Here is an 8185-nt window from a genome sequence, read left to right as displayed (position 1 = left end):
TCAGTTATCCTACCAACCTCGGCTTGCCCCTGCCTCAAAGCTTTCAGGGGGTGGCTGGAGAAAGAACCGGAGTGAGGCGTGTCCGTGTGAGAAGCGACCCCTTTACTTCCCAGAGCCCTAGATGATCCATCCCACACTTATCGTACGGAATGTGTTCAAACAGCTCAAAGATGCCTGCCTCAGCCAGATATCACCCCGGGGCTTGGGGAACACCAGGGAGGTGCCAGAGGAGAGACTGAGTCACAGGACAAGGGCAAGCTCTGAGGAGTGAGGACCCAGGGTACTGGCAGCTTAAGAGCTTGGGCTCAATGGCCCGGGCTCCATTTGCTCTGTACGCATTCTCTAACTCAGAAAACGAAGGGAACAGGTTTCATTTGCAGACAGGTATAAACACCGCTGACAGCAGGTGTGTGGTCTGCCTGTTCTATGCAGCGGAGAGGGCAGAGGCCACCGGACCCTGCACAGGCAGGCGTGCACACACAAGCACGTCCTCTCTAGAATATTCCTGCTTGTGACTGTGAAACCCCAGGACTTTCTCCCTGCCAGTGAGGATGATGGGTATAACCAACTGCCGGAGAAAGCCTGGCTGTTTGGAAGGAGAGGTGTTCCCATGTCCAGCCAAGGGGATTAGTCTCCAGCTGAGTAACTGGTACCCAGAGCCACCTCTGGAAGAAGGGTCCTGGTTTGTTTTGTTCTTTTCTCCTCCTGCGGGATTATTGGCTATTTTTAATAAAATCAATTTCTTACTAATTTTTCTCCAACTTTCTTATCAGTTTCAAGACTGCTTCTGTGTCTATGATGAGAGAGACTGTTGTTAAAAGAGGACGTCCCGGGTTTCCGCACCGATGTTAGGAAAAGGATGAAGAGAGTTGCGGGGAGGGGGATATGGCCCATGGAGGTGTGGAGGGGCCTCCGCCTCCAGGCCAGGGGGTGCCTCTGGGGGATCCATGTTGGAAATCCCCTCCCCCTGAGGGACCAGCCACATGATGACTGAATAGTACTGAATCGAGTTTATTCAGGTCATGGGGGAGTTAAGAGGGTAGTAGAGGCAGAGAGAGAGAGAGAGAGAGAGAGAGAGAGAGAGAGAGAGAGAGGAATAGAGGGGTAGAGGCCGGCCATGAGCACGTGGAGGGAGAGGGAGGAAGGGAAGGAGAAGAGGATTGGTAAGGGCGGGAGAGCAAGAGAGAGAGGAGGGGGTAAGCAGCCCCTTTTAGAGTGTCAGGTCACTGGGGCGGAGCCTTCCCGGTTACTGCTGGGTAATTGAGGGGCGGAGCATACCTGGCTGTTGCTAGGTAACTGAGGAGTGGGGTTTACAGAATCCCAACAGAGACAATAAATATAAACTTGCATGGAGCTAATAAGTAACCATTTTGATTATTTTAATGACTAAACAAAAATTATTTTCGGGGAAAGTTCGCCTCACCTCAACACGGGCCCAGGCTCCTGGCTGTGTCTTTTGATCTGCTTTCTTAGAGCCTTTGTACTGAGCGCCTCCTCTTCCTGAAACAAGGCTTCCCTTTGTCCTGTTAGTTCCCCTCACTTTCTCAAGGCCGTGTGGCACTTCCTCATTAGAAAGGGCAAGTGGGGGAAGAGGAGACACTGAGGCCTTTCCTAAGGAGGGGAGCAAAGGGGGGAATGAAGGATGAACGAAGGGGCGCCGGGCAGTCCAGAGGCTCAGCTCACTCAGGTGAACACATGGCTGAGCAAAAGACACTCTGAGATTAGAGTTGTGTGTGTGTGCGTGCATGAACATGTGCATGTGTGAGTGTGTGTGTGTGTGTGTGCCCATGCGGTGTGCATGTGAGCATGTGTGTGAGTTGTGTAAGTGTGTGAGTGTGTATGTGTCTGTGAGTGTGAGTATGAGTGTGAGTGTATGTGTGTATGTGTGTATGCACACATGTGTGTGTGATCATGTATGCATTAGTGTGTGTGTGTACAAGTGTATGTATGTATGTGAGTGTGTGCACATGTGGTATGTGCGAGTGTGTGAGAATGTGTGAGTATGAGCACATGTGGTGTGTGTGTGTGTGTGTGTTCATGTGCACATGTGAGGATGTGTGAGTACATGAGCTTGTATGTGCACCAGTGTATGTATGTGTGTAAGCATGTGAGTGCACAAGTGTATGTTTGTGTGTGTGAGCATGTGTGTGTACATACATATGTGTGTGTGTGCCTATACATGTGGTGTGTACATGTATGTGTGTGTGAGAGTTGTGTGTGACTGTATGTGTGACTGTGTGTGCATATGTGTGTGAGTGCATGTGTGTTCACACATGTGAGTGTGTCATCATGTGTGTGTTAGTGTGTATGCACAAGTGTGTGTGTTAGTGTGTGCACATGTGGGGTGTGTGTGTGCTTGTGTGTGTGCGAAGCAGGGGACGTTAGTCTGGATGCACACACTCATTGGGCAGAGCTTCCAGATAAAGGAGGAGACTTCTGTCAACCAAGCAGAGCAATGGCCGCTCTCTCCCTGCTGGTTGCTCTGACCCAGGCGGCCAAACTCCCTCGCATCACAGCAAGGCCTGTGCAAGTCTCAGGTCAGGAACAGACGCTCTGCCTGGCAGGATCCGTCCTTACTCTGTGGTCGCAGCTCTGCCGTTATTCCTTACCTGACGGTCAGCATCTTCTGCTACTGTCTTTTGTATCTTTCCTCCTCCTCCTCTTCCTCTTCCTCCCCCTCCTCTTCCTCCTCCCTCCTCCTCCTCCTCCTCCTCCCCAACTCCTCTAAGAATTCTTGTCTTCCCAGCATCCTTATTCAATATTTATGTAATGTGAACCATCAAGTATGCTTTGATTTGCAGCAAGGCCTGGGCGTGGGGGTGGGGAATCGTCCAATGCTGGTCTTCGGTAGCTATCTCTTGGGCTTGTCCCCCGATGTTCTCTTCCCTGGGGGCCTGTGGGAACCACATAGGGTGAAGGCTTTGTTTCTACTGGGCAATGGTGGACACCTGCCCCCCACCTCCACCCCCAACAGGGAAAAAATTCTTTTCCCCGTTTTAGCAAATTCTTTTCTAAGTCCCATAAATTCTGCCTTGCCTTTTCATCACGACTTAGCAAGGAGAAAGATTCGCACAAGCCGTTACTGAACAGCACACCCCAGCAGGACCAGCACACGCAGTTGTGGACACAGCTCTCCTGTTGCAAGTTAAAATTCCCAAGGCTAGGCTGCCTGTCTCCTTCCATCAGAAAGGCAATGAGCCGGTGAGACCCAAGTGACTCATTTCACTCACAGAAGCACACACCTCAGTCAGGATGCTCAAGAGTGAAAACAACCCTGGACTTCCTGCCAAGACTTTCAGTAAGTGAGGGGCCAGTTCAGACATCTCCATGGACTCAACTACCAGCCGCTGTCTCAGCCCGCCCACAGGAAGAATGCCCCCCACGGTGGCAGCATCTAGAACGTCCTGCACTGTCAGCTAGTTGTGCGACTTGGAGACTAGACCTCCTGTGGGAGGGAGGGAGGGAGAATCCTAAAGAGGCAATGATGTGTCAGGAGAGGCATAGGTCAGAGTTGATGAACACACAATTGTGTTTCCTCTTAGGTTTCCGTTCATGTAAAGACATCACCAATCAATCATGACCCCTCTCTCTCTCTCTCTCTCTCTCTCTCTCTCCTTGAAAGCATGTACCATCCCTGGGAGCCGTAGCTGCTGACAAAGGTCCCTGGGCTCCCGAGAAAGTGGACATAACATGATAACATTATCTCCCTTGTGAGGTTAAAACCTTGTGGTTCATAGTTTGAGAGGCCTTCTTGGTACTTTAAACCTTAGGACTCCAAGTTTCTTCTTCTGGAGAGGAGACAGTGAGTTGCTGGCTTATTGGGGTGAATGGTCACAGGTAAGAGCAGGACTGGACCTAGGACGAGCTACTTTGGCAGTCTGGGGGCTCTGAGCAAGATGGAGGTAGAGATGCTTGATGCCTGTCTCCTTGGTGACATCAGTCTTTTCCCCTGCAACTGGAGACGGAGCAAGAAGAGCAGGGAAGACCAGTTACACGACTCTGAAGCCTTTGGTGGTTTGTGGTGCACGGAGAGACCAGAGCACAGCTTCCTCCCCACCTCCCTGCTCAGACGTCGTTCGATCTTTCGGTCATCGATTTGTTTGCTGGTTTTCCAGTCTTTCCTGTGAGTCCAGCTTTAGCCTCAGTGTTGATGTGAGCGAATGAATTGAGACTCTTGCTCAGGAACTTCTCGGCTGCCCCCAACCATCTCCCCTTCACCACAGGCATTTGCTGCGTCGAGCAAAGAATAGCCCCATGAGACAAACAGGCGCAGATGGCCTCTGAGATTCAGAAGCCAGCTCCCTGTTGGCTCCAGTGTAGTGTTTGGGTATCACACAGGTCAAGGTCCAAGTGGTGACTTTCGAGGTGACTTTCGAGAGTGGCAGATCACCTCTGGTCACCACTGTGACTTGCTTTTGAGCACTGCTCCCTTGGGAAGGAGAAGAATAAAATGTGGACTCGATCGAAGGGAAGCCAGTGTGCGTAGAAGACATCATGTGAGACAAACGGACACAGCACTGGGTGTGGTGTGGGCTGGGGACAGCTCAGGGAGGGTCTTCGGGGTGCGTCGGCTCCTGTCTGGGCATCACTTTAGGGAGTGGGAGAGAGTGGGGGTTTTTGGCACTATCTGCAGTAATTAATTTTATTTTTAAAAAGAGAGAGAGAGCTAGCACAGATATGCTAAAATGCTAACATCTGTTTATTCTTCAAAGCAGATACGAAGGTGCCGTGTCATTTTTCTGCGTGTTAAAATATTTGGAATTTTTCTTAAAAGTTTAAAGCCCATACACACACACACCACAATACACACATATCATACGTATCACATACATTCCACATACATGCACACATGTCATACATAATGCATACTGCCGTACACATCATATGTAACACACACATCACATATGTATGTATCATACGCACAACACACACAGACACATTCGAGAGTGTGTGCGTGCGCATATGCTCACACACACACACACACGCACACACACACACCACACACACCACACACACACACACACCACACACACCACACACACACACACACACACACACACACACACACACACACGCGAGCGCACACACACACAACCCAGAAAGGACCTGAACACTTCAGCTCCTTAGTGATCTACTTGGAAGTCTGAGACAACGGTCTAAGTGTGACGGTGAGAGAGAGACTTGGGCTTCAAGGGTCACCGGATGGAGCAACTGCGGTCCCCTCTCTAAGGAAGAGGAAATGGCCTACTTTAAAGCCCTAGCAGCAGGATAGACTCTGGCGGGATTATCTTCATCCTGCAGAGGACAGACACAGCCAAGTGTGTCCCGTGGCCTAAGGAAGAAGCTGAGAGGAGAAAGGCCCCAGGACTGACAGTTCCTGCCCATCACAACAGACACAAAATCAGGGTGAGCAAGAGACTTGTCCGTCACCTGATAATTTGGCTACTGAAGGATGAGGAAGACAAAGGTCGTGTTCTCAGGGTCACAAGCTTATCTGGAAGACTGAGGACGTATGAGTCATTAGGGTGTGGCATCCTGGGGTCAGAGGGACAGCAGCTAAGTGGTACAGACGCTCTTTGTAGATACAAGCAAGATGGGGGTCTTAGTGTCTCCTAAAGTGGTGGTAAGAACGCAACTCCAGGGAGGAAGTGTTTGCTGTGGTTCACAGCTGCAGAGACCCTGGTCCTCAGATGCCCAGGGGCTCCTGGACTGTGGTAAGTCAGAACAACACACAGGACCCAAGTTACCTCACAGCACGCAGCCAAAAGATAGAAGAGTAACACAGGAGAAAGCAGGAATGAGTACCCTTCAAAGGCAAAGCCCAGTGACCCTGACCCCGCCCCACCCCCACCCCCCACCCCCCCCACCCCCCCACCCACCCCCACCCCCCCACCCCCGCTAGGGCTCCAGCTGCCACAGTCCCACGGACCCGTGGTCTTGACTCTTGGAATTTGGAATCTACCCGTGACCTGGCTAGGGCTCGCAAGTCTCTGGAAACGCCTCTGCATGCCCAGAAGTGTACCTTACTAGTCTCCTAAGTGTCTCTCAAGCCAGCCAAGTTAACCATCAAACCAGAGGGGACGTCTGTCCCTCTCCTAGTGCTTCTGGCTGAGTGACACATTGCCTCAACATTTAGCCGCTTAAAGCAATATGCATGACCTCGTGACATTGCAGTCGGGAAGCACCTTTGAAGGACAGGCTCAAGCTGCACGGGTTGATGTTAAGGTGATACATGATTGGACAGTGGAGAGGTGGGCGGGGAAAAAGCTAAGAAACCGGAAGAGGAGGAGAGGAGGATTCTGGGAGGAACAAAGTGGAGGCAGATGTGTATTTCTCTCTTCATGAATGAGGTTGTAATGAATGTTTTATAATGGATGGAATTGTACAGAATCATTTGACTTATATTATATTATACCGATTGGATCAGAGTAGTTTGATGTGTTCTTTGATGTGACCACTTAATTGAGTTCAAAGGGTGTAGTGGCGGAACGCATAAAGCCCGCCACAGAGTTGAGATGTGTGTGTCTAAAGCTTGCTAACAACACGCCAAGGGGAAGTGAGGGAAAAACAACACGCCAGAGCGGTCGTATCCACCCGGGACAGAAGCCACAGGGATGATGGGGTGAACCACGCTACTGAGTTCACAGAGGCTGGCGTAAGGCTGCCAAGTTAAGAGATCCCCGTAATGCCAGATGGCTGCTCGGGAACCAGTAGCCAGGGTTCCAGACAAAAAGAGAGACAGCTGAGAGAGGGCAGTATGGGGACCACAAGTGTGTGCTCAGCTCCACACTAGAGCGGCTTCCGGGGAATGAGACGGCAGGGGCCGACAGAAGGTTAACCCATCCTTTTAATATTTACCCCAACAAAGGCAGCTCAGTCTCCTGGGCTGCCTAGTGCTGGCAACAGGTCAGTTCTTACCGCGTGGTCCTCCTTATAGGCCTCGGGCATTCTTCAGCGTGAAAGACAGAAGGGAGGCAAGGAAGGAACACGTGCATTGTGAAGGGAGAAACAGCACGGACCTGTCTTTGTTTGCAAAACCACTAAAGGGCACGAGGGAAGCCAGGTTTCCTCAATTTCCCCCACTGACCTGGCTCTCCAAATGTGGGGTGGGTGTAAATGTAAGGGCTTTTCTACGTCCAGCTTATCTCTGAATTAGTGATGTGGAGACGTATATTTTGATTAAAAGCCTCAGGCACCACAGCTGGGCAGATATTGAACAATCCTAACTGGACAATGCTGGCCTGGCCATGTGACCTGCCATCCTAGTTCCTACCTAGTACCTCCTTCCTCATTCACGTCCCGAGAGCCACATCTGTGTCCTGCCTGAGATCTTCCTCCTCTCTCACTCTGCCTGAAAGATCCCACCTTATCCTTTCCTGCCCGGCCATGGGATGTCCAGTCATTTCAGCCAATTGGAAGGTGACGGGGTGTAGTGTTTTACAAAGTAGTCATACCAAGGTCCAGACTGCAACTGTACCTCTGAGTACAGAAACTGACATGTGACTACATTGTCACAAACCATCCCCCAACAATGGGTTATTATACAACCAGTTACATTAGCACCGCAGGCTCGTGTGACAAGATTCGAATTTGGAGTTACCCACCGTTGGGAAAAACCAGGTCTCTAAATTTTGCAAGTCTAGGGCAAAACTATATCACTCATGATGGGGTGGGTACTCAGGTGAGCCCAGAAAGTCCCACCAGACTGAGGGAACCGGAGAATTAGAAGCCACATTCATCACAAGCTCTGAGAAGGTCCAATCCGTCCTCTAAAACAGAACGTCGAGACCTAAAAGGGCTAGGCGGGGCTGTCTGGCCACGGTGGCTCTAACTCCGAGCCCGGACCTGGGTACCAGGATGCTGGCTCGCCTTTTTATATTGAACTACGCAACAATGGGACATGGGGGAGAAGGCAAAAGACTCTGAAACTGAGCTCATGGTCCAGCACATCAATTTGCCAGGATCCACAGCTGGCCTGGGAGTGCCAAATACGGTCCACCAGAGGCTCGCCAACAGGGAATTTTATTTTGTCTCTCCCGGTGTCTGCTCCCCCTGTGGATCATGGAAGAGCTGGACTCCGGAGTTCTTTGGTTCTTGGCAAAACGGCCTTAGTAAACACACCGGGCAGATTCCGGCTGAAAGCATCCCTGTCCAGTGTTCAAATCAATCTCTCACCAGGCAACCG

The sequence above is a fragment of the Micromys minutus genome, assembly GCF_963924665.1.
Source record: "Micromys minutus genome assembly, chromosome: 33".
In the NCBI taxonomy this organism is placed as follows: domain Eukaryota; kingdom Metazoa; phylum Chordata; class Mammalia; order Rodentia; family Muridae; genus Micromys; species Micromys minutus.
This window is presented reverse-complemented; position numbering follows the sequence as displayed.